Source organism: Tenrec ecaudatus, chromosome X, assembly GCF_050624435.1.
Source record: "Tenrec ecaudatus isolate mTenEca1 chromosome X, mTenEca1.hap1, whole genome shotgun sequence".
Lineage (NCBI taxonomy): Eukaryota > Metazoa > Chordata > Mammalia > Afrosoricida > Tenrecidae > Tenrec > Tenrec ecaudatus.
In genome coordinates, this window is record NC_134548.1 from 38,813,534 (window position 1) to 38,840,658 (window position 27,125).

The 27,125-nt window shown below is 39.8% G+C and overlaps 1 pseudogene; it reads right to left on the minus strand.

The window, feature by feature from the left end:
* Window positions 1-15,583: 15,583 nt before the first annotated feature.
* Window positions 15,584-16,056, minus strand: LOC142433274 (tyrosine-protein kinase Fer pseudogene; annotated as a pseudogene).
* Window positions 16,057-27,125: the final 11,069 nt, after the last annotated feature.

Here is a 27,125-nt window from a genome sequence, read left to right on the forward strand (position 1 = left end):
GGGTCTAGACTAGCTTCCCTCCCTCTTTTACCTTTAAGGTTTGCATCCACGTGGGAATGCAATATCAGTTCTTTCCCGAACCAGTAGGTTTAGTGTTGTCTTCTGTAGCACATACTCTTCTAGAGGGGAGCAGTTTGGCTCGGATTGAAGTTGGCCCAGTACACCTCTCTGTACCTGAGTTGCTCCAGGTGGTCACATTTCCCTCAAGGTTTGTTGCACTGTGATGGGGTCTGCACTCCCACTTTCATTTCTGTAGAGACATAAAAATACCTCCACCTTTAAATTTTTCTATTCAGCTCTTGGATGTCAGCATTTCTCCCATTTTCCTTAGCTGCTCTGTGATTAAGCATAACTTTCACAGTCTCTTCTGACATCCACTTTGGGCCTTTCTATATGTCCTGTATTTCAACAGATGTTTTGCTTTTTTCATGAATGATGTTCTTTTTTTTAAAAAAAAAAACCGTTTTATTGGGTGCTCATACAACTCTTATCACAATCCATAAAAACATCCATTGAGCTGAATAAAAAAATTCAAAGAGGAGCTTGGGAAGATAAATTCAAATTGACAATGAATGTGCAAAGGCCTAACGTTATAAAACCAGAAATAAAGAACCTGCTCACCATATCATAAAGTGAAAGAACTGAAAAATAAAAATCCAAGCCTCTAGTTGAAATCTTAGAGATTCTAATGGCAAAAGATGGAATGACGCAGGAATCATGAAGAGAAGATAGAAAGAATACACAGAGTCACTGTGCTCAGAAGAACTAACTAAGCAACATTCCACCATTTTAGGAGTTAGCACATGAGCACGAACCAATGATGCTAAAGGAAGAAGCTCCACCTGCACTGAAAGCATTAGCCAAAAACAAGGCTCCAAGAATTGAATGAATATCAATATTAATCATTCTACTACATACAGAAGGATTCAGATTTTGTAGAGTTTAAAGCTTAATTCAGGAGTGCCTGGAGGATACAAATGGTTAACAGGCTCAACAGCTAACGAATATAGTTAACACCTCAGAAGAAAAGGTCTGGCACTCTCCTAAAAATAATCAGCCACTGAAAAGTTTAAGGAGTACAATTATACTCTGACACATATGAGATCAGCTTGTGTTCAAGTGGACTACACAGCAACTGGAAATTGGCTACAGCTTTCTGCAATTTTGGGTATCCTATGTAAAACAAAAATAGGAAATTATAAACACAAAGTTAAGTTTTGGAATGAATAAAAACTTTGCCATTGAAGCACTGGGGGAGTGCAGCGGAACAGCAAGGGAATGGAGTGGCAAGATCCCCAGGGAATGCTGAAAGTGGATTTTGGGGCCAGGGCGGGTGCCCCACCAGACTGGACTGGAAAACACTCTTAAAGGCCAACAAATGATCCTTCAACAAACTACAAGCTTTTCTTTCTTGATGTGTTTTTTTTGTTCTTTGTCAGTGGTTTGTTGTTGTTGTTTTGTTGTATACTATTGCTTTGTTTTCCCCTGTCTTGTTTTTTGCATGCTATTATCTCCACAGATCTGTCTAAATAAGATAGGCTGGATGAACTATCTGAAGGAAAAACAACGGAACCGACACTTCAGGGGGGACTTGGGATAGGGTGGGTGTGTGGTAAGGAAGTAGTGTTAACTAACCCAGAGACAAGGGAACAACATGGGATCCAAATTGGTGGTGAGGGGGGAGTGACAGGCCTGGTAGGGAATGACCAAGGGTAAGGTAATGTAAAGAAGAGGTATAGCTGCAACCCAGGTGGGGATGGAGAATGGTGGTGGGGCAGGAGGAAAATCAAGGGAAATAGAGGAAAGAGCTAGGAGGCAAAGGGCATTTATAGAGATCTAGACAAAGACATGTACATGCAAATATATATATGAGGATGGGGTAATAGATCTATGTGCCTATATTTATAGGTTTAATATTAAGGTGGTGGAAGGACCTTGGCCTCTACTCAAGCACTCCCTCAATGCATGAATACTTTCTTCTCTTAAATTGGCATTCTATGATGCTCACCGTCCCGACACAACTGCTGAAGCCAAAGTGGGAGAAAAAGTAAATGTAGTGAAGAAAGCTGATGGTGCTCGGCTATCAAAAGAGATAGTGCCTAGGGTCTTAAAGGATTGAAGATAAAAAAGGGCCATGTAGCTCAGAAGCAACAAAGCCCACATGGAATAACACATCAGCCTGTGTGATCACGTGGTTCCGAAGTGATCAGTTATCAGGCATCAAAGAACAAAAATCATATCATTGGTTGCACACCTCCACGATACGATTGCTGAGGACAAACGGGTGCATAAGCAAATGTGGCGAAGAAAGCTGATGGTGCCTGGCTATCAAAAGTGATAGTGTCTGGGGTCTTAAAGGTTGAAGGTGAACAAGCGGCCATCTAGGTCAGAAGCAACAAAGCCCACATGGAAGAAGCACACCAGCCTGTGTGATCACGAGGTGTCAATGGGATCAAGTGTAAGGCATCATCAAAAAAAAAATCTTACCATAGTGAATGAAGGGGGAAGTGCAGAGTGGAGACCCAAAGCCCATTTGTCGGCCACTGGAGATCCCCTCACACAGGGGTCTAGGGGAGGAGATGAGTCAGTCAGGGTGCGATGTAGCACCGATGAAGAATACAGCTTTCACCCAGTTCCTAAATGCTTCCTCCACCCCAACTACCATGATCCGAATTCTACCTTGCAATTCTGGATAGAGCAGAGGTTGTACACTGGTGCATATAGGAGCTGGAGGCACAGGGAATCCAGGGTGGATGATAACTTCAGAACTAGGGGTGTGAGGGGCGATACTTGGAGGGTAGAGGGAGAGTGGGTTGGAAAGGGGGAACCGATTACAAGAATCTACATGTGACCTTCTCCCTGGGGGACGGACAACAGAAAAGGGGGTGAAGGGAGATGCCAGATGGGGCAAGATATGACAAAATAATAATTTATAAATTATCAAGGACTAATGAGGGAATCCCTAATAAAATGTTAAATAATTTTTTTAATTCTTTGCCAATGAGTCGATTCTGTCTCACAGTGAATCTGTATGACAGGGTACAATTGTGGTTTACTGTTACTGTAAACCTTTACCAGAGTAGAAAGCATTGAATTTCTACTGCAGAGCTACTGGTGGTTTTGAACTGCTGACATTGAGGTTAGTAGTCCAGTGCATAAATACTACACTTCCATTGTGATACTTACTGCAAATGAGAAAATAAATTATAACAAATTACAAAATTATAAAATTCCCAAGATGAAAAGTTGCACCAATATTACAAAATTAAAAACATTAAGAAAAGTTTTATTAATCACTGTTTTTTATAGCCATACAGTATTCCTTTCCTATATTAGTAGCTGGCTACTCTTTGTATGCCTCTTATATGACAACACTTTTATGTTATCACCTTGTATGGAGAAAATAGTAATTCTTTCTTTGATCAATAATGTTCTATCAAAACTGGTTTTAAAAATAGCAATATTTTAGAAAAGTTCCTTTAAACTTTCCATTTATACAATGAAAAATAACAGTAAAATTAATTAATGAAATAAAATATCAAAACTTTGTAAAGTGTACAATAAAGTGAAATTAAATACCCTTCCAAAAAAATCCTTGAATCTGGGTTGAATAGTGCCCTGTTCTCCCAATGCCTTTGTATCCCTTTTAATTATTTCTCTCCTTTTGTCACTTATTCCCTCCCTATCACCTTTCTTTGTGTTGGAATGACATGTACATCCTTGGGTTTGGTTGACCCTCCTACTGATTACCTGTATCTCAACCCGTGTAGTGTGAGGTAAGTGGCTTTTCTTCTAAACCTACTGTGGTGATTATACTTACCTGAGTGGGCCCATGTTGTCCTTTGATGAGTGACTAATTTCACTTTGAATCATTTTCTCCAACTCATCCTATGCCAATTTGCTTCATGTCATCTTCGGTGTTTTTTGGCAATGCATATCACTCCATTGTGTGTATGTGCCAGAGTTTTCTAATCCACTCATCTATCAATGGCAATTTCGGTTGTTTCCATTTTGATGTGATTGTGAATTGTGCTTCAATAAACATCAAAGTGCAGAGGAGTGGTCATGGGCTTTTTCTAACCTATATTGGCTATATGCCCAGGAGAGGTATTGCTGGGTCATAAGGGAATGCAATCTCCATTTACTTTAAAGATTTCCAGATCACATTCTACAGTGGCTGTACATGCCTACACAACCACCAACAGCTGAGGAGAGTTCTTATCTCAGCATATCCACTCCAAAATTGGTTCCTCTCTGATTTTCTGATTTGGGCTATCCTAAAGAGAACAGTGACAGGTGCTATGAATGGGAACACTACTCATATAATTGATATTCCATAACAAGACACAATGAAGAAGTCAGCAGCTAAGGTAGTAAGGGAATTACTGGAAGCAAACTTCCCAAGCTAAATGAATGAGTATCAGGCATTTATAAGGGAAGCAGAGAAGACACCAATTGGACTAGGCCCAAGAAAGAACTCACCAATGCACGTGAAGAGGTAAATTATCCATCCTGAACCAAAAGAAAAAAAATCTAAGAGCAAAAGATAAAAAAGGGAGTCATATACAATGGTGATGTGGTAAGAATATGCTCAGACCTATCAGCAGATATCATGAAAAGCAGTAGAGAATGGAGTAACATCTGCACGGTGAAAGAAAAAACACCAACTTGAGAATCCTCTACTCTGCCAAACTATCTATTAAGATAGAGGTTGAGATATTTTCTTCGACCAGGAAAAACTCAAAGAATACGTCATAAGACACCCAACGAGGAGGACAATCCTTGCTGACTCACTGGGGTCAGAAGACCAATATCCACCAAGCACCAGCAAGAGACCATCAGACAGTGCAACTCCTTCCTGAAGTCAACACACCGAAAACAACAACCAATATAACATTGCCTCAGAGGGAAAAGAAGACAATAATGAAGCCCACCACTTAAACACAGCACACTGCTATTAATGGAGATAGGAAAACACCCAACACAAAAGGTACTAGATTACAGTAATGAATCCACGGATGGTGAAAATAACGCTGAATGTCAATATCTTGAATTTGCCCCTTAGAAGACAAAGGTTAGCAGACTGGCTCAGAAAGTATAACCCATCAATCTGTTGCATACAAGAGACAGATCTTCAACTTGAAGTAAAAAATACACTACGATTAAAGGCTGGCAGCAAATACCCCAGATAATTGGCAACTTGAGAAAGCAGGGATAGCAATCCTAATCTCTGGAAAAATTGACCTCAAGGTGCAAAACAGAAAATGAGACAAGGATTGGCACTATATAATGCTCAAAGAATCAGTAAACAAAAACCCAGTGTGTATAATAAATATATATGCACCTAACAAAAGGCCTTCAAAATTCATCAAAGCATTCAAAACATGAGAAAAGAAATCACAGACTCAATTAGGATAGTTGGTGATGTAAACACATCACTATCAAATAAGGATAATTCACTGGGACAGAGGCTATACAGGAAGCTACAGAGTTATACAACTACAATTAGGCAACTACACATGATAGACATTTATAGAGCTTGCCATCCAAAAGCAAATAAAATCACATTCTTTTCAGATGCACATGGCTCATTTTCAAACATAGACCACATACTGGACACAAGTTGAGCCTGAGTAAATTCAAACACTTATAGGTTAGACAGACATTTCTCGTGGACCACCATGCCATAAACCTGGAGTACAGCAAAAGGGCAACCAGAAAACAAAGGACAAACAATTTGAGGATGAATAGTGATCTTCTGAAATACAAATGGGTACTGGGCTACATGAAAGAGGGAAATAAAAAGTTTATAGAAACTATTGAGCATGAGAAGAAAATGTACCAAAACCTATGCGATGCAGTGAAAGCTGTTGTCAGAGGAAGTTTGACAGCGATGTATGCATGTATGAAATAGGAACAGAGATTTCTGGCTGTTACACTATCACAGAACCTCCATCAACTAGAACTGAGTCAACAGAACATTCCCTCCAACAGCAAAGGAAAGAAAATATAAAAATCAGGGTAGAGTTATAACAGTGGGAAGACAAGAAAGCAATGCAAACATTCAATAGAGCAAAAAGCTGGTTCCTTGGAAGGATCAACAGAATCAACAGAACACTGGCAAACCTAAGCAAGGAGAGGAAGGAGCAAACATCAACTGTCACGATGAGGGATGAAACAGGGGAAATCACAACAGTCCCCACTGAGATTGAAAGGATAATCACAAAGTACTATGAAAGTCTGCATTCCAATGAATTCCACAATGTGGAAGAGATGGACAAAAACTTGGGAAAACAATTCATCTCTAAATTATCCCAGATAGGGGTAAAGAACCTCAACAGACTCATAGAAAAAGAAGAAGTATACATGATTATCAAGAAGCTAACAACAAAAGAAGCTCCCAGACCAGAAGGCTTACAGGACAAGTTCACCAAGCATTCAAGATAGAGCTGATACCGATTCACGCCAAATTCCAGAACATAGCAAAGGATGTCAAACTTCCAAACTCATTCTACTAAGCCAGTATAACTTTGATACCCAAACAGGGAAAAGATCCCACAGGAATAGAGAACTATACAGCGATATCTCTAATCAACACAGATGCAAAAATCCATAAACAAAATATTGGCCAATAGAAAACAAAGGATATAAAATATATCATTCATCATGATCAGGTGGGATTCATCCCAGGGATGCAGGGATGGTTCATCATTCCACCATCCATCAACATAATCAACCACAAGGATGAGAAAAAGACTAAGAACCACATGACAATATGGATGAACTCAGAAAAAAGCATTCCACAGCCTCCAGTTCATACTCCTATTTAAGAAATTCAAGAAGATAGGAATGGAAGAATAATTCTTCAAGTTAATACAAGCTATTTAAGAAAAAACAACAGCCAGCATTATAGTCAATGAATAACAGACAAAACCAATCCCACTGAAAAAAAAAGGAACAGCCAAGGATGCTTCTTGTGCCAACTTTTTGTCAACTGGTATTGGAAGCTGTGCCTTCTCCTCCTTAAACCCCCCTACTGAAGTACATCAGAGCTGTTCCCAGCTGCAGCCCTTCTCCTCAGCACATCACTGTTTCTCTTCTCTAAAGAATCATAAGTCAGATGTGCGGTTGATCACCTGCCTGCTCTCTAGGAAACTCTCTTGCACAGAGTCCTGGGGGAAGAGCCTCTGGGATGCCCCATAGAGGAACTGCTCCCTCCCACCATAGGTGCCCGTTAGACCAGGACTTCCCGGAAATTCAGCTACTGGCCTCAGTTGCCTTACAAAAACTTGAAGCCGAGGGCTGGGTTCAGGAAGGTGGCCTTGGGCCCGCTGTGGGCACCACTAAGCAGAATCCCATGATTAGTTAAGGCCCAGGGCCCTAACAAGGGTGTTGGGATGGCCATTCAAGTGCACATTGGTGACACAATGCCAAAATCCTGCTCCATGAACTCCTTGGTTTTGAGGAAGTTCATGGGGATAGGGACCCTTTGCCCTCTTAGGACGACAGCCAGGATTTCTGCCTTCATGGTGAGCTCCAGGCTCTGAGAGTTGAGGAGTACGAACTTCCAGCACTGAATCACCCTCTGGCCCAACTGGTTTCTGTGCCAAGAGACTGTGAGCTTCAGGGTCTCTGAGGCACAGCCACACTACTCTGCCTGACTGCTGGTTCCCCTTCTAAGATGGACACCTGCGTGACAGTAGTAGTTGCTTTGGAGCAGGCACCTTCAGGTGTGCCCAGTGCCCCGGCAATTGCTCTGTCCTCAAGGGTAGATACAGAGGAAGAGGCAGCACCTTGAGACACAGTCAAAGTCACAATGGCCTACTGCTTTCCAGTACCAGGATATCACCAGTCTTTCCAGGTCCTGGGGTTCCTCATTGGCTTAAATGCTTAGCACCAATTCATTCTATGATCTCTGGTCCATCAGCTAGATAAATCTGGAATGTGTTTGGATCTAGAAGATGATTTTTGTTCTCAGCTAGTATTTTCGAATCTTGGATAAAGTGATAGGAAAAAAAATAAACTTTGCTCAGAACTAAGATTGGTCCTGGAGCCCTGGTGGTGATGTCGCTTAAGCATCGGGCTGCTAATCCACATATAATCAATTTAACCCCCACAAGCTGCTCTGCAGGTGAAAGATGAGGATATCTGCTTCCAGAAATGTGTATAGTGTCAGAAATCCCATATTGGGCTACTATGAGTTGGAATCGTCTGAAAGCAGTGGATTTTGGCAGTGGTTAAGATAATTCAAGATGGCTGCATGAGGCAGGAAGAGGAAGAACAAGAGCTTATACAATGCCTGCTCTTCACCTACAATCTCTCATTCTGTAGGAGCCTCATGGCCTTGTTCAGTAGTGATGACATTGATCATACTCATCATTTTGGTGTTTTGGTCTCAAAGCGTTTGGGCTTTCCAATCTCTGTCAGTATATTACTGCCAACCTAGGTCCTTATCCAAATTTCCAACACTCTTTTGGAGGCTGGTAAAGCCGAGTCATTCCTGGTTGGCCCGTAAAAAATATCACGAACAGAGGCAGTGAAAAGGGTTTATGGAGTTTTGTTTGGTTTCCTCTCTGTGTGCCACAGTCTGTGTTGGTACCACACTCGAAATAATGCCAGACTTTCTTCCAACTTTCTTCCCTTCTCACATAATTAGGATGAGACAAAAAGTGGGGAAACTGTAGACAACAAACTAGTTGCCGAATTACTGAGTTGCTCCTAATTAAATTGTGAAAGGAAGTAGGTTTTCTGATACGTGGACATCCTCCTAGTGTTTGCCTGCTTCTGTCTCTTTTTAAAACATCTGACTGAACTGGGAGTCACGTGGCTGACTCGTGCTGGGCTGCAGCAGTGGTGCTACCCCGCTCAGCTTTCTCCCCTCACGGCTGGCCCCAGAGTCTGCCAGGCCATGGAGGTACTGACCATCATTCATGGGTCCATCAGCCGTGAGACTGGGTAAAATCTTTGGCTCCCCATGATGCTGAACGGCAGCTATTTGCTGATGGGCAGTGAGAGCATCCTGTGTGTCCACTCCCTGTGTGCACTGTGTGTTTGCCGCCACCATGGCCAGGGCCTGACCTTTAGTGGTCAACATAGTCCCCGACCTGACACCTGAATGGGCTGTGGGTGCAGGCATCACTGATAGCAGGCATTGAGAGCAGCGGTGACTTGAGTCCCCAGAGGCAACTTTTTCTGATTGCTCAGCGGGCCTGAGAGTTTCTTCTAACCAATTCTGGAGCTATAGTGCACCATGCTTTGATCTCAGGGTTGGGGTAGGTGTGATGTCTTGAGTTTACTGTGCTCCAGGAGGAACTTACCAGCACTTCTTGGGAGTCCCTGCAGAAAGTGACATTTTGGGTGGAGAAGCAGGACCTCGAATTTAGCATTACTCCAAGAAAAACCCAGTCTTCTGGTTACAGATCTGTCCTCTAGTAGAGATCAGCCAGATGGAACCCTGGAATGGTAGCCTGATCAGATTTGGGTCCTGATCAGATTTTCCTTAGAAAATAAAAGATCATCCTTCACCCATTCTAAAGAGATCATTACAAAGAAAGACCATGGAAGTCAAGGACAGGAGGAAGGCTCAGAACTTGAGCCCATGGCTAGGAGAATGCAAAGCCACTGAGGTCAGGATGGCTCTGAAGTGGTGTCTGTGAACTACACAGCATCACTGAATCTGCTTATTTAAATTCCTTCACAGGAGCTGGGTAGGGTCTGGGGTGTCAGAAAGGACACATTTTTGAAACCTAAAAAGAACCAAGACTGATGGCAGTAAGAAAAGGCACAGAAAGAACACACCATTGTTATGATTCATATGTGACTGCGGCCTTGGCCTTTCTCAGTATAAATTCTCATTTTGAATCATATGTATCTATGTACCTGGGCTCCAGAGCAAGGCAGATAGAAGATATGAGGCTGGTGCTAGTCAGATGTGGGGCATAGGACCACTGGCAATTTAACCTCTAAGTTCCTATAGTTTTGCATTGCTACAGTAGGTATACATAATTACAGGATTGTGAGGGTTAAATATCCTTAGCCCACGGGCATCAAGTCCATTCCAACTCCTAGTGACTCTGTAGAACACTGAATAGAACTGCTTTCTGAGTTTTCAAGACTGTAACTGATTACGGAAGTAAAAATCCTGCCTTCCTGCCTTAAATGGATGCCCCCATGCACACACAAAAGTCAGCAATGGATCTGGCACATAATACATGTGTAGTACATGTACACTTAGCTGACCTTTTCCTCTTTTTAGACGGACTTCCTTGAAGGCTCTTGGGAACACATTTCTAGGGAAGAGTCTAGGCCACACTTTTTTTTCCAGCAGAATAAGAGCACCCACGAATTCCCTAGCCCAGCACCAGAGTTCCTAGGCAGGAATGACATGAGGGGAAGTGGAAGATTTTGAAGTACCTCCTGAGGCAGTGAAGGAAGATTAGGTGGTGGGTGTTGTTAGAGGAGATTCATATGTATGTTGTTTTCTCAAAATTTTAAATTTGTGTTTCTGGCACCTCAAGGTTAACCAGAATACTTCCAATTTCTGGGCATGCTAAATCCATTTACTATATTTCTATATGTTGAAGCTATTCAATTTATTGAGCACAACTCTTCATGGTTGGCTTCTATTATTGTCTTCTCCAATAGAAAATCTGTAAGACGAGTGAAAGAGAACCAGCATCTTTTCTTATCCACGGAGGTCGAAGAGTAAGTGGGAGGTGAAAGCAGCTACTTGATAAAATGCTGACAAAGGGGGTGCTTGGCCTAAACATGTTGTGGTGGTTAGGTTCCACTGAGTCAGTTCCAACTCATAGCAAATCCTGTACATACCAGAGTGAAACACATTGTGATCCTGTGCCATCCTCACGATGACTACATTTGGGCCCACTGATGAGGTAGAGCCAGAAAGTGCAGAAGAAGCCTGGGCAGGGGAGTGAGAAGAGGGACACAGTATGTGGCCTGATGCACCTCAGGTTGCAGCCCTGTTGGCCACCTTGCTGTTTCTCATGGGCCTTGCCATGATCCCCTCTTAGGGTCTTTGTGGTTGTTGGTCCTTCTGCCCCCAAACACATTTTATTCTTATTCCTCAGTGAAAATCTCTTTGAGGGCCCTATCTAATGGAGTGTGTTCCCTCAGCGCCTGCTATGCTGTCAGTGTCTCTTCAAGGAGCTTAATACTATCTGCCATTTCTTCATTTGCTTATTCCTGGCTGGGCCCTCATGCTGAAGTGTAACCACTGTGAGGGTTGGGGTTGGACACGGTTGTGTTTATCAAGTACCAGGAAAACAACCTGGAATATATTTGTTACTCCGTAAAACTGTTTGAGTGAATGAATGAATGAATGAATGAATGAATAAGATGAATTAACTTCTTAATTACAAAGATCTTATGATTGATATCAAAGTCAAGGGTACAGGTCTTAAGGAAGTCATTCAACTTCAATGAATCTCAATTTCATATCGGTGTTAAAGGAATAGTAATATATAAGCAAAATATGGAACAGTAACCTCTTGTCCATGTAAGCCAGGACTACATAAGTCATTAACTTAGGCAAGTTAGAACTTCTCAAATATTTACCTTTCACTGAAAAAATTCTGATCTGGGAGCATCAGAGCCCACTTGCATGGCCATACAGAAGGTAACCATCCAGGAAGAGCAATCAGTCCCCAGAGGGAGGCTGTGTGTTGATTCCATGCTTGCAAACAAATTGTTCTGCTGAGATGGAAGAGTCAGTGGATCCGACTGTGGAGAGTGGAGTACTGTAGGGGAGCTGACTTGAGTGCTGATGGGACAGACTAAGAAATGGAGCACTCGTTCTTGTGCTCCACCATTCTATGTCAGTTTGTCATACTGAGGTAGCTTGTGTGTTGCTGTCATGCTTGAAGCTTTATCACTGGCATTCAAATGCCAGCAGTGTCACCCAAAATGAACCGGTTTCAGGGGAGTTTTCAGACTAAGAAAAGAAAATGAAGAAGCACCGAGCTCCTTATTTTGGAGGACGGAGCTACTGAAAACCTACGCATACCTTTGAAACATTGTCAGATACTGAAGACCTAGTGAATGGAAGAACACTGTCAGAGATAGTGACTGAGGATGGGCACTGCCGGTCAGAGGTCAGGAAAAATGTGGCTAATAGAGAACTGATGTCTCAGAGAGTTGCTGACCATGGTAACATGAGCCAGATATAGACTGTGGGAGTGGAGCTTTTAGTATTTTGTGATGGTACAAAAATGACAGAAAGGAGAACCAGCTGCAAAAATCTGCTATCGATCAGAACTTCGAATGTGCAAACTATGAATCAAGGAAAAGTTAAAGGGGTCTAAAATGCAAAGGGACTCATTAGGATCAATAACCTGGACATTAGAGAATCACAATGGACTCTCTAATTGGCCATTTCCAATCAGAAATTCCTTGTTTAAATAATCAGATTTACTAAATTAGGCATATCACAACCAAGGATGACATTCCTTGTCAAAATGGACATTGTAAAATCTATCATGAAGTCTAATGCTGTTTGTGGTAGGATTATATCTATGTGCCTTCAAATAAATAAAATCAATACAACTATTATTCAAATTTATGAACCAACCACAAAATTTAGTAGTGAAGAAATTGAACAATGCTATCAACGACTTCAGTTGAAATCGATCAAACATACTATCAAAATATATTGATAAGAATTAGTGATTGAAATACAAAAGATGTAAACAAAGCGGAAGGAACTGTAGATGGAAAATGTGGACTTGATGATAGACATCTAGTTGAAGATAACATGATAGAATTTTTCAAAATCAATGATTTTCTCATAGAAAACAGCCTTTTTAACAACACAACGGCAACTTCACATGGATTCTCTAGAAGCAATACACTAAAATCAAATTGATTACCTCTATGTGTAGAGACATCGGATAACTCTATATCACTAGTAAAATCCAGGCCAGGGGTAGACTGTGATATAGCCTGTCAATTGTTGATATGTAAGTTCAGGATAAACCTGAAGAAAATGGGAAAAAATCCACAGGAGTCACAACCAAACTTTAAATCTATCCCATCTGGATTTTAAGAACTTCTCAAGAGGAGATGTACTGCAATGCACACTAATGACAGAAGACCTGATGAAACGTGGCTTGAGTTCAAGGACATTAATCATACAAAAAACAAAAGATCATTAAAAAATAGGAGAGAAAGGAAAGATCGAAGTGGTTGTTAGAAAAGACTCTGTACATCCTCTGGTACAGAGTCTTTTCTAACAACCACTTCGATCTTTTGCAGTGGGGATCTGGAGGCACAGGGAATCTAGGACAGACGAACCCTTCAACACCAGCGGTGGGAGTGGCGACACCAGGAGGGAAGGGCATGTAGAAAGGGAGAACCGATCTCGGAGATCTATGTGTAACCTCCTCTCTGGGCGATTGTCAAGGGGGAGGCGGGTGAGGGGAGACGCCGGGGAGTGTAAGATAAGATATAATAATTATTTATAAACTATCAAGGGACCAGGGGTGGGATCAGGGAGGGAGGGGGATGGGGGGGGGAAAGGGAAACCGAGTTGATTCCAGGAACCCAAGTGGAAGGTGAATTATGAGAGTGACAAGTGCAACGAATGTATAAGGGTGCTTTGCTCATTTGATGTATGTACAGATTGTGATAAGAGCCTTATGAGCCCCAATAAAAAGATTTAAAAAAAAAAGGAAAAAAAAGAAAATGATTAGGGCAAAGAATGTACGGATGTGCTTTATACAATTGATGTATGTATATGTATATGTATGGATTGTGATAAGAGTTGTATGAGCCCCTAATAAAATGTAAAAAAAAATAATTAATTAATTAAAAAAAAAGAAAAGACTCTGAAACTTGCTCTTAATCCTGAGTAGCTAAAACAATGGAAGAAAGGATGAAGTCAAAATCTCAATAGAAAATTTCAAACGACAGCTTAAGAAGACAGAGTTAAGTATGATAATGAAATGTGCAAGAACCTAGAATTAAAAAAACAAAATGGATAAACACACTTGGCGTATTTTATTATGATAATTTCTTTTATTAATTGTTATTACTTAAATTTTATTTAACTCATTGTCTTCATAGGCAAGAAATAAGCTTATTAATAAATACATGGACTTTGAAAACTGATTTCTTTCAATTAAATTCTTTTTTTTCTTTTTTTACATTTTATTAGGGACTCATACAACTCTTATCACCATCCATACATATACATACATCAATTGTATAAAGCACATCCATACATTCCCTGCCCCAATCATTCTCAATTAAATTCTATAAGAAAGTTTCAGAGAAACTGTCCAGCATTTTAATTCATCATTATTAATTTTCTAGCAAGGTTAGCTGTTTGAAACCACAAGCTTCTCAAGGGGAGAAAAATGAGGTTTCTACCTCCATAACGAATTACAATCTTAGAAACCCACAGTGACAGTTTATATCCTGTTCTAAAGGGTCACTATGAGTCAGAATCAACTCAATGGCTGTGAAGGGTGTGTGTGTGTGTGTGTGTGTGTGTGTGTGTACAGAAGAAACCGTCAACATTGAGAAAAGGGTAAGCAGACAGTAGTGAGAGAGAGGGGTGTCACTAACATGAAAGCTGCGAGGGTATGAATGAAAGGACATAATTGGAACAAATATCTTCAAATCCATATCATTCCTAAGTAATGAAAAGTATTTTTATCATATAAGATATAGAATGTAGGAGTTATTTATTTTTCTCACAAATTAATAAAAATATGTTACAAGTAAAAAATTTACTAATAAAGGGAAAAGTAAACTAAGAATCAAAGGTAAACGAATCTTTAAAAGGTTAGTTTTATTGAGCTATAATTAATGTCTGATCTCTTTAATGGGGCTAATAGTTATCTAGGGAAGGGAAAAACATATATTCTAAAATACTAAAATTAAGATTATTTTGTCACTTGGAAACATAAAAATCACTAATAAGAATAATGTCCTAAGAAGCTTTTTTCAGAATCTATGTTTAATAAAATCTAACATTATTTAAAATCACAATTTTATTAAACTTTGTAACAAAAATTATTACATAAATCTACTGAAAGCATAAGCATATACTTCTATATCCATTTACTTCTAAAAGTTCTCATAAATATGTTAGCTCAATAGAGATACAAAAATTAACCTAAGCAAATAACATAATTCTATAAAAATATCTCAGGTTAAAATATCTTTTAGCCACCTTAGATAAAAGGGATAGTTTTAAAAGGCGTATAAATTAATACAATATTATTTTTCTTATTACTACACAATTACTAATGACTCTGTAATAAGTAGTTATTATAATTATCAATTGATAAACAAATCCAATGCTAAAGAACTATTTAAACCTGACTTACATTATAAGTATTACATAATTCAATTTATTTAAAACTACTTTTAAACATTTAAAACAACAAAAAAATTAGCAAATTTTACCACAGGTTTGACTATTTGTCCTTGTTAATTGAGGGTTATTTACATGTTAATTAATCTAAGTATAATCATTTCAATAGTTATACAGATAAATTTCAAATGGCAGGAATGGAAATTATTAAAATAAATGTCTTTCATAACTTTGCCATACCTTTAGCTAAAGCTCTTTATATTTATCTTTGGCACAATTCATTTCTTTGATCAACTGTCTATAGCTGGATTTTAATTTGTACAGTTCTGTCTTTGTAATTTTGAGCATCTCTGCCTCTATCTGCTGATGGACACCTACGTAACTTTTCTTCACCTGTTGCTTATCCTTGATCATCATGGTAAGCCTGTGTAATGCTCCAGAGTTTAGGTCCTCTGCATGTGTCTTCATTATCCTACTAAGTTGCTCTGTCTGCTGAATTATAAGTAGCCAAGACTTGGGTACATTGCTGACATGATTCATTTGGGCAGTACTTTCCTTATCAATTGATTACAAAGGTTCTTTAAAGTAGTTGCATATTCTTTATCACTTTTTTGCCTCAGGGCCAAAGATTTCTTCGCTGTTTCCAATAACCCTAATTCCCAGTATTGCAATTTTAACACAGCTTCACGCGAATTCTTCAGGTCACTCCTAAATCCCATTTTTGTAAGGCACTATCTTTATTCTTGATGCTGCACAAGTGAGCCTTCTAGTCAGCACATATTTTTACATGCTTCAATGCTGACCAAAACCAGAAATAGAAAGGCTCTATCGGGCCAAATACTCAGCTGCCTAGAACCTGACAAGATGGAGCCCCTCAAACACGGGAGCCAGTCACCACCACACTTGGCATAGTTTAAATTGAAAAAAGCTCAAGAAAAATTAAAGCCTCAAAGACTCTAGCTGCAAATTTGAAAGATTCTATGGAAAAAATATTGAGTAATACAGTGAACATCAAAAGAAGATGCAAAGAATCCAGCATCACAGTACCAAAACGAACAGTTGACATTCCACTATTTCAGGAGGTAGCATATGAGCAAGGACCAGTGGTGCTGAAGGAGGAAGTTCAAGCTGCACTGAAAGTATTGGGCAAGAACAAGTCACCAGAAATTTACGGAATACCAATCAAAATGGTTCAAAAAGCGGATGAAGCACTAGGAGCACTCATTCATTTATGCCAAGGAATATGGAAGACAGCTACTTGGCTAAGTGACTGGAAGAGCTTCATATTTGTGCCCATTCCAAAGAAAGGTGACAAATAGAATGCTTGGATTATAGAATAATATTAACCTAACATGCAAGCAACATTTTGCTGAAGATAATCCAACATGTTTGCGCTACTACATTGACGGTAGCCTGTCTTATGTGAAAAAGAATGTGACATCATTATTGGAGAAAGGCTTCTTAACAACCTGGGATATGCAGATGAACCAACCTTGTTTGCTTAAGTCAAGGAGGACTTAAAGTACTTGCTGATGAAGATCAAGGATTTCAAATTTCAGTATGGATTTTCAATGTAAAGATAACCAAAATCCTCCCAACTGGGCCACTAGGTAACATCTTGGTGTATGTAGGAAAGATTGAAGTTGTCAAGACTTTTGTCTTGTTGAGATACACAACCCATGTTCGTGGAAGCAAAAGGGCAGAGATAGAGTAGTTTCATTGGTACGTGTCTTGCACAAGAACTCTTTAAAATATCAAAAAGCAAGGATGTTGATTTGAGGACTAAACTGTGCCTGACCAAAGCCATAATATTTCCAATTGCCTCAAAAGCATGTCAAAGTTGGACATTGGATAAGAAAGACCAAAGAAGAATCTCTGCACGTGGATTGTGGGACTGGAGAAGAATGTTGAAAGTACCATGGACTGAAGGAAGAACATAGAGATCTGTCTTGGAAGCAGTACAGTCAGCATGCTCCTTAAAGGCAAGGACAGCGAGACTTCATCTCATGACTTTGAGACATGTTGTCAGGGAGACCAGTGCCTGGAGAAGGACATCATGCTTGGTAAATTCCAAGGGCAGTTAACTAGAGGAAGACCTTCCATGAGATGGATTGGCACAGTGGTTGCAACAATGGGCTCAGATAAAACAAAAATTGTGAGGATGAGGCAGGACTGGGCAGTGTTCATACTGTTGTATATAGGGTTACACTATTTGTTAGAACTGACTCCATTGCACCTAAAAAAAAACAACATAGAAAGAGTAGAGAGTCTGTGGTTGCTATGAGATAGAAAATAGTGGAATAGGTGAAATACAAGCAGTTTAAGTTTAGTGAGCCCTGATGGTGTAGTGATAATGGGTGGAGCGACTCACTGCAATGTCAGCAGTTTGAAAGCACCAGCCACTGCTTGGGAGAAAAGGGGGTTTTCTAATTCAGCAAAGAATTAGTCTTTCAAACCCACAGGGACAGTTCTACCAGGCCTTATAGAATTGGTATGAGTCAGCATTGACTCGATGAGAGTGGGTTTGTTTTTTAGGTTTGACGTTATGAAATGTACAATTTCAAGTACTACTTGACATCTGAGTCTCACTGGGTTTAATGTCTGAACTGTGCTTTCCCCTTCTTTCAGAAGACATGGTCCCTCCCTAAAGGGAATATTTCCTGACCAAGCTTGAAACTTAATGGGTTTCACACCCAACTCAATGCCTGGAAGTATTGGACCAAGTCTATCACATCTTTCCACAGGATCTAAGTATACTCAACTCTCCTCATGCTGCCACTTCTGTTAAACCCTGCTGGTTAGTGCACCCAACCCAGATGTGCCACTAACGCCATGCCATGCCCTCCTCCACCTCCACTGAGAATATAGATGGCTTATATTGCTGTTAATCTCTTTGCTTCACTGAGGAAGCAATTAGAATTTCTCCAGGTAGAAAAGCCTGGTTCGATGTTGCTGAAACCTTAACAACAGGTTGTTAAAAATGATATAATCATTTGGTTAATGCCAAAAAGATATGTGAAAATAACCACATCCCATTAAGTTAAAACCTCTCATCTCGACATTGAGGCTCAACTCAAGGACTCCCTCAACACAAGAACATGTTGTTCTAATGATCCAGCTTTCTGTGATAATCACCTTCCTGACATGATCGCTAGGGACAAAGTTGGTTCATGGGCAGGTGTTATGGGAAGGCTGATGGTTCACAGCTACCTAAGGATATAACATCTGACGTCTTAAATGCTTGAAGATAAACAAGTGACCATCTAGCTGAGAAGCAGCAGAGTCCACATGGAAGAAGCCCAACAGCCTGTGTGATCGTGATCATGGGGTGACAATGGGATCAGGTTAAAGCAATCTAAGACTATCAACAAAATCAATGCATGTTAATTGGAGAGGGCACGGAGTGGAGACACAGTACTCATCTGTAGACATTTGGGGTTCCCCTTACAGAGAGGTAACAGGGAGGAATGGGACAATCAGGGTTCAGTATATCACTGACAAAACATACAACTTTCCTTTTATTTTTAATGCTTCCCAGCCCTCCCCAACTGTCATGACCTCAAGTCTGCCTTACAAATCTGACTAGACCAGAACATGTACACTTCTACATGTAAGAGCCCGCAACACAGGGAATTCAGGACAGATAAACTCCTCAGGATCAATAATGAGAGTAGAGATACCACGAGGATAAGGGGAAGATAGGGACCGAAAGGGGGATTCTATCACAAAGATGGATGTATAACCCCCTCCAAGAGGGACAAACAATAGAAAATTGGGTGAAGAGAGACAGGGAATGATATAAATATGAAAATAATTATCTGTAATTTATGAAGGGTTCATGAGGGGGGGAGTGTTGGGGAGAGAGGGAAACATGGGAAGCTGATATCAAGGACTCAAGTAGAAAGAAACTGCTTTGAAAATTATGGCAACATATGTACAAATGTGGTTGACACAATGGATGAATGCATGGATTGAGATAAGAAATTTAAGAGCCACCAATGTAAGTTTAATTAAAAAAATTTCTCATCCCCCTACAGGTATGAGCGCTATTCTAAAGCATAAGAAATCAGATGGGGCCCGGCTTAAAGGCTTTTCTAAAAACAAGGAGACACAGAAGAAGCCCACCAGTCTCTGTGATCCAAGGATTGTAAATAATAAAATCCATATCTGTAGGTGGGAACTGTTTTAGAGCTTAAATCCTGAACACTTGTTTGCAGAAAACTCTGGAGGACAGTGAATGCCCAAATCCATTTGCAGTGTCCCCATGTGGATTTAGCCTCTGGTGAGTGCTTTTTGGCCATGGATCAGTGATTCAAATCAGCCTTGCTATCAGAGTGCAATGGAAAATGACTAATGCAGATGTAGTTACTTCAAAATTTAACAACTTTTTTTGACACATTATAATTTGTTCCAGCTTTACTATTTTCTGCCTTCTTTTCTATTTAGTTTATAAGTGTTTTATTTTGTTATTTTTTGTTTTTACTGGAACCAACATTTGATTTATTTATTTTTAAAAATAATTTTATTTGGGGCTCATACAAATCTTTTCACAATCCATACATATATCCACTGTATGTCAAGCACATTTCTACTTTATTTGCCCTCATCATTCTCTCTCCCTCTCTCTTTTTTTTGTCTCTCTCTCTTTCAAAATCATTTTATTGGGGGCTATTACAAGTCTTCCCACAATCCATTCATACGTCAATTGTGGAAAGCACATTTGTATATTTGTTACTCTCATAATTCTCAATACATTTGCTCTTCCCATAAGCCTCTGATATCAGCTCCTCATTTTTGCCTATTCCTCCCCGTTCTCCCCTCTTTCATGAACCCTTGATAATTTATAAATTATTTTTTGTCATACCTTACACTGTCCAGCATCTCCCTTCATCCACTTTTCTGTTGTCCACGCCTCAGGGAGGAGGTTATATGTAGATCCCTGTAATTGGTTCCCCCTTTGTAACCCACCCTCCCTCCACCCTCCAGGAATGGCCACTCTAACCACTGGTCGTGAGGGGTTCATCTGTCCTGGACTTTCTTTGTTTCCAGTTACTCTTGGTATCAGTGTACATCCCCTGGTCCAGCCTCATTTGTAAGCTAGAATTGGCATCATGAAAGTGGATGAGAGTGAACAAGCAGCCATCTAGCTCAGAAGCAAAAAAGCCCACATGGTAGAAGCACACCAGCCAGTGCGATCACGAGGTGCCCAAGGGACCAGGTATAAGGCATCATGCAAAAAAAAAAAGAATATATATATATATATATATATATATATATGTGTGTGTGTGTGTGTGTATATATATATATATATATATATATATATATATATATATATATATATATATATATACCATATTGAATGAAGGGGGAAGTGCAGAGTGGAGACCCAGGGCCCAAGTGTAGGCCACTGGAGATCCCCTCACAGAGGGGTTTAGGTGAGGCGATGGGTCAGTCAGGGTGCGAGGTAGTACCGATGAAGAACACAGCTTTCCCCCAGATCCTGGATGCTTCCTCCCCCCAACTACCATGATCCGAATTCTACCTTGCAGGGCTGGATAGGGCAGAGGTTGTACACTGGTACATAAGAGGGCTAGAGGCACAGGGAATCCAGGGTGGATGATACCTTCAGGACCAAGGGTGTGATGGGCGATGCTGGGAGAGTGTAAGGTGAGTGGGTTGGAAAGGGGGAACTGATTACAATGATCTACATGTGACCTCCTCCCTGGGAGAGAGAAGGCAGAGAAGGGGGGGAAGGGAGACTCCGGATAGGGCAAGATATGACAAAATAACTATGTATAAATTACCAAGGGCACATGAGGGAGGGGGAAGTGGGGAGGGAGGGGAGAAAAAGAAAGAGGACCTGATGCAAAGGGCTTAAGTGGAGAGCAAATGCTTTGAGAATTATTGGGGCAGGGAATGTATAGATGTGCTTTATACAATTGATGTATGTATATGTATTGATTGTGATAAGAGTTGTATGAGTCCCTAATAAAATGTAAAAAAAGAAAAGGAAAAAAAAGAAAAGAAAATGATTAGGGCAAAGAATGTACAGATGTACTTTATACAATGGATGTACGTATATGTATGGATTGTGATAAGAGTTGTATGAGCCCCTAATAAAACATTTAAAAAAAAAAGAAAGTGGATGACAGGGAGGAAGCATTTAGGAATAGAGGAAAGTTGTATGTTTCTTCATTGCTACATGGCACCCTGACTGGCTCATCTCCTCCCTTGAGAAGCTTCCATAAGGGGATGTCCAAATGCCAGCAGATGGGCTTTGGGTCTCCACTCCGCATTCCCCCTTATTTACAATGATTTGATATTTTGTTCTGATGATGCCTGATACCAGCTCCCTTCAACACCTAGTGATCACACAGGCTGGTGTGCTTCTTCCATGTAGGCTTTGTTGTTTCTGAGCTAGATGGTTGCTTTTTTACCTTCAAGCCTTTAAGACACAAGAAGCTATAACTTTTGATAGCCGAGAACTATAAGCATTCTTCACCACATTTTCTTATGCAAGCACTTTGTCTCCAGCAATTTTGTAGGGAAGGTGAGCATCATGAAATGAAAGTTTAGTAGAACAAAATATTCTTGCATTCTTGAGTGGAGGCCCAATGTCCATCTGCTACTTTAATACTAAACCTACACATATATGCACATAGATCTGTTTCCACATCCTAATATATACATATATTTACATATATACATGCCTTTATTTAGACCTCTATAAATCCCTTTTGCCTCCTAGCTCTTTCCTCTCTTTCCTTTGACTTTCCTCTTGTCCCACTGTCATGTTCAGCCTTCATTTGGGTTTCAGTAATTCCTGTTGGTTACACCCTCCATACCACCAATTTGGATCAGTTGTTGTTCCCTTGTCTCTGGGTTTGTTAACACCGCTTCCTTTCCTCCCACCTTACCCTCTCCCAAGTCTCCCCAGAACTGTGGGTACCATTGTTTTCTCCTCAAGATTGTTCATCCATCCTATCTTATTTAGGCAGACCAGCGGAAATAATAGCATGCACAAAACAAGACAAAGCAACCCCAAACAACAAAAGAAAACAAAAAACAAGCCCATCACAAACAAAACAAACCACATCAACAAGAAAGAAATGATTGTAGTTAGTTGAAGGGCTGTGTTTTGGGCTTTAAGAGTGATTTCTGGTAGAGTCTGATGGGGCGCCAAGTCTTGACCCCAAAGTCTATTTTTCGGTATTCCCTAAGGACTTCGTTGCTGTTCCCATGGCTCTTCTGTTCCACACCCTTAGTGTTTTGCCTTGGTGTGGGGGGATCAGATCAGTTGGAATTCCCACACTGTGTCTCCGGTGTTGTCCCCTTTTGGGGTATGGGTCAGTGAGAGATGTGTCTCATTGTTGGGCCTGCCGTATGGTCTTCTCTTTGAATTGGCTTCTCTGAGAGAGAATCTCGTCCTCAAGGCTTTGTGGGCTAGATTGTGTTCCACGCTGTCTTCGTTCCCCTTCATTTGATCCTGTGTGCTCTGATCAGACATGTCCCTCTCCTGGAGCTACTGCTTTAGTGCTGTTCTCTGAATAAATTCATCTGGGGAGAGGGGCAGTTGTTTATGTAGTTGGGATTGGGGCCGTCCCCTCATTTTTCTTAGTTTTTAAGCTTTATTTTGGGTGTATGGTTTTATTTATATGCAATCCAGAATAGTTAAATCTATGGACACTTTAACTGCATTAAGCTTTTCTAGGGTAAAGTCTAGGGAGGTTTGTGGGAAATGGGAAGCTAATAATGAGGACAAAAATGATGAACATGTTTTAAATTTGATTGTGGTGATGATTGGACAATACTTTTTAATATGTTTAAACCACCAAATTGTATGATCCATAATATATATTGTGGTATTTATATAATCTCATGTCAACTTGAGGGCATTATAAGTGAAGGGGTGGAGTTTAACCTGTCAATCAGGTCACAACTTGAGTTTGCCCCTTGTAGCCTTAGCCTACTCATGAGTGTCTGGGAACCTTTTCTCATTCTCCTTGAAGGTGGTCCACAAAGTACAAAGTACTTCTATAATCCCGGTTATAGAAGTCTGATTTTGGGGCAGCAATTGGCACTACATTTGTATTGGTTGGGGTTACTTATAAGCAGGCCACCCTGAAAATCAAAAGATGTGAAGGGATGAGGCTCTAGACCAGTGGTTCTCAACCTGTAGGTCACCACCCCTTTGGGGGTTGAGCAACCTTTTCACAGGTGTCACCAAGTTCATAACAGTAGCAAAATTACAGTTATAAAGAAGCAACAAAAATAATTTTATAGTTGGAAGTCACCAGAACATAAGAAACTGTATTAAAGGGTCAATGTATTACAAAGGTTGAGAACCACTGCCCTAGACTACTGAGTCTCTGACTACAGGAATAGCGATGTGGGACTTTAGGATGTGCAGATTTTGGACAGAGATGTTGAAGACTGAAAGGCTGTATGTGTTTTTATGTAAGTGGGTCCTGGGTTATGTAACCCTGAAAGCTGAAAGTAACAGGGACTGGACTAAAAATGCTTGTTATAGATTGTAGTATGTCCTTCTAATTAATGAACAGAGATGTATCCGTCTATTCTGACTCAAGTTCCTTCTTAGGCTTGGGACTATTGGATGGTCTTTCCCATTTTTTGTTGTTGTTGCTGTTTATCTATACAAGATAGGCAGGATAGGCAATTCCAAAGAGGCAGTGATAGGACCAATGGTTAGGGGGGGGGGCATGGGAGTGGAGGTGTAGAGGGAAGGTAAATGTTTAGCCAATAATTATGGGGACAGGGGAATAATAAGGTTCTAAAAATGATGGTGAGAGGTGTGTAGCTTTTTTGGTTGTCTTTGATCCATCGGTTTGTATCTAAGAGGAATTACTGAAAGATAAATGAAGGGTAAACATGATAGTAGGGCAGAGGAAATCAAAAAAGAAAAAGAAGAAAAAATGTAGAGAGATATGTGTAGGTAGTATATATGTTAATATATAAATGTAGGTGTATTTGTATATATATATATATATATATATATATATATATAAAATACAAAAAGGAATCAGATAAACTTGGGCCCTCTACTTAAGACTTACGTAAGTTCAACAATGGTTTGTTCTAATAATGTGACATTGTATGATATTTAGGTTCCCAACAAAATCGCTGGAGGCAAACTGATGTGAAAACAAATATGGTGAAAAAAGTTGATGGTCTCCAGCTATTAAAAATTATAGTGCCTGGAGATGTCAGACAGGGCAACATATGACAAAATAATAATTTATAAATTATCAAGGGTTCACTAGGGAGAGGGGAGCTGGGTGGGAGGGGAAAATGAGGAGCTGATACCAGGAGCTTAGGTGGAGAGCAAATGTTTTGAGAATGATGAGGGCAATGAATGTACAAATGTGCTTTACACAATTGATGTATGTATGGATTGTGATAAGAGTTGTATGACACCCTAATAAAATGATTAAAACTATTATAGTGTATGGAGACTTAAAGGCTTGAAGTTGAGCAAGCGTACATCTGGCAAGGATGCAACAATGCCCATATGGATGAAGCACTCCTGCCTGTGTGATCCTGAGGTGTCGACGGGAATAAATATCAGAAGTTCAGAAATAAACAGTCAAATTAAAGTGCAGGAGCATGGACAAAATCCACCTGTAAGATCATTGGACACTCCCTTACAGAAGGGCAACATGGAAGCACTGATATATCCAGGGTGTAATATAGCACTGATTAAACACATAACTAATTTCTAGTTCTTTACTACTTCCTCCCCTTATTATTATGGTGTTTGTTTTACCTCATTAGTCTTGTTAGACCTGTATATGTTGACTTGTATAATTAAGATTGTTCAGTGCATGAAAGGCAACACAGATAACCCTCCAGAAACAATAACATGAGTAGTGATTCGCTGAGGGTAGGGATGAGGAGGTGGAGGAAGGGAGGAAGGGGGAGCTGATAGCAGTGGTGACTGTATTAAGTCACTCTAGGAGAGAAAACAACAGAATCTATGTGAAAGGATGCACTGGATAAGGTAAGAAACCACAAATATGTATTATATCTTTAATTGGTCTTGAGGAGTAGGGTGTGGGAGAGAGGGAATAAAGGAGAGCTGATATCAAGGAGGTCAGGGAGAAAGGAAATATTTTGAAAATGATTGTGGTAGCTATTGTACAATATTAATTGATGTTATTGAACTATATAATGTTATGAGATCTGTAAGAGCTTCCTATAAAATCACTAGTAAAAAATACCTAAATACTGGGAAAATTACTTAAATTTTAATTCTCATTTCCATGAACATTTTAAGCCTTCTTATAGAACTTCCCCTATTCATGTCTACATAGAAAATTCCAAGAGATCTAAAAAGAAAGCTAGAATCAATAAGTGGATTTGATCAAGCTGCAGGAAACAAAATATAGAAAATAAACTAACAAAAATCTATCATATCTATGTAGCAGCAATAAATATGTGGAAATTGAAATTAAAACTTAATATAATTTCCAATTGCCCTAGAGAAAATGAAACAGACATAAAACTAGTAAAACTTGAATAATATATATCATTATATGCTAATGTAAAAAATTTGAATCCTAAATGAAAAATTAATGTCCTAAATGAATGGAGAGAAATGCCATGCTTATTGATTAGAAGACTTATTGTGTTTGTCTGGGTACTTTAGAGAAACAAATCCACAGAAACTCAAGTATAAAAGTTAAGTGAACATCAAGAAAACATTCAAACCCTGTGCTGTCCAAGCCCACAAGTCCAAATAGACCATATGGCCATCACCAATCCACCCAGCCCTCTTCCATCTCACAACACACACAACAATGCTGCCAACTGCAGAAAGAAAGCCAAAGCAGTGAACATGGAAGCATCTATGTGCTGGCAGTGATCTCCAGACAGCTGCTCCAGCACCCAGGGCTGCATCAGAGTAGTTCCATGTGGCTTCTCCTTAGGAATGTTTTGCAGGAAGTGAGCCTTGACAGCTGAAGCAGGGAACTGGATAAGGCAGCTGCACCCTGATCAGACCATCAGAATGCAAGAGAGCAAGGGCTAGAAAGGCGATGCTCACAGAGCCATTTATCTCCACACCCTTCAATTAGCCCACATGTGTTTATTGCCAGGTTCTACACTAAACATTAAGTGTCTCACTCAGCATAGCAAAGAAGTCAAGACACCCCCTCCCAAATATTTAATGCTTTAAAGCAATCTCTATAAAAATTTCAACAAGTATATTTTTTTATAGATAGAAACACGTTTATTCTGAAATGTCTATGAAAACTGACAAGGTTTACAATGGCTGGCACACTTTTGCAAAGGAAAAAAAAAGGAGGAACTACTCTGGCCATTGTTAAATTTGGAGATGTACATATACAAATAAAGTGCAGAATAAAGTTCTCACAAGTTGACCAGTGCAAATATGTCCAACATATTTTTGACGTGGGAGCCTTAACAGTCCAAAGGAAGAATATCCTTTTCAATCTATGGTACTATAGTAATTGGAAAACCATAGGGAAAAAAATAAACATCAACTTAAACTCAGCCTATGGGAAAATGAATTCAAATCAGGTCACAATGAATATCTCTACAAGGAATAAAATTGGTGGCAAAGAGTTCCTAGACTTGACACCAACACATGATTCACACACATGCAAAATTGATTAATTTAATTGGATAAATACGAAAAAAATTTATTGGAAAGAACTCTGAAGAGAGAATTAAAAGATTGGGTACACAGGGAAGAAAATATTCACAAACCACATATGCAATAAAGTATATATGAAAAATATACATAAAT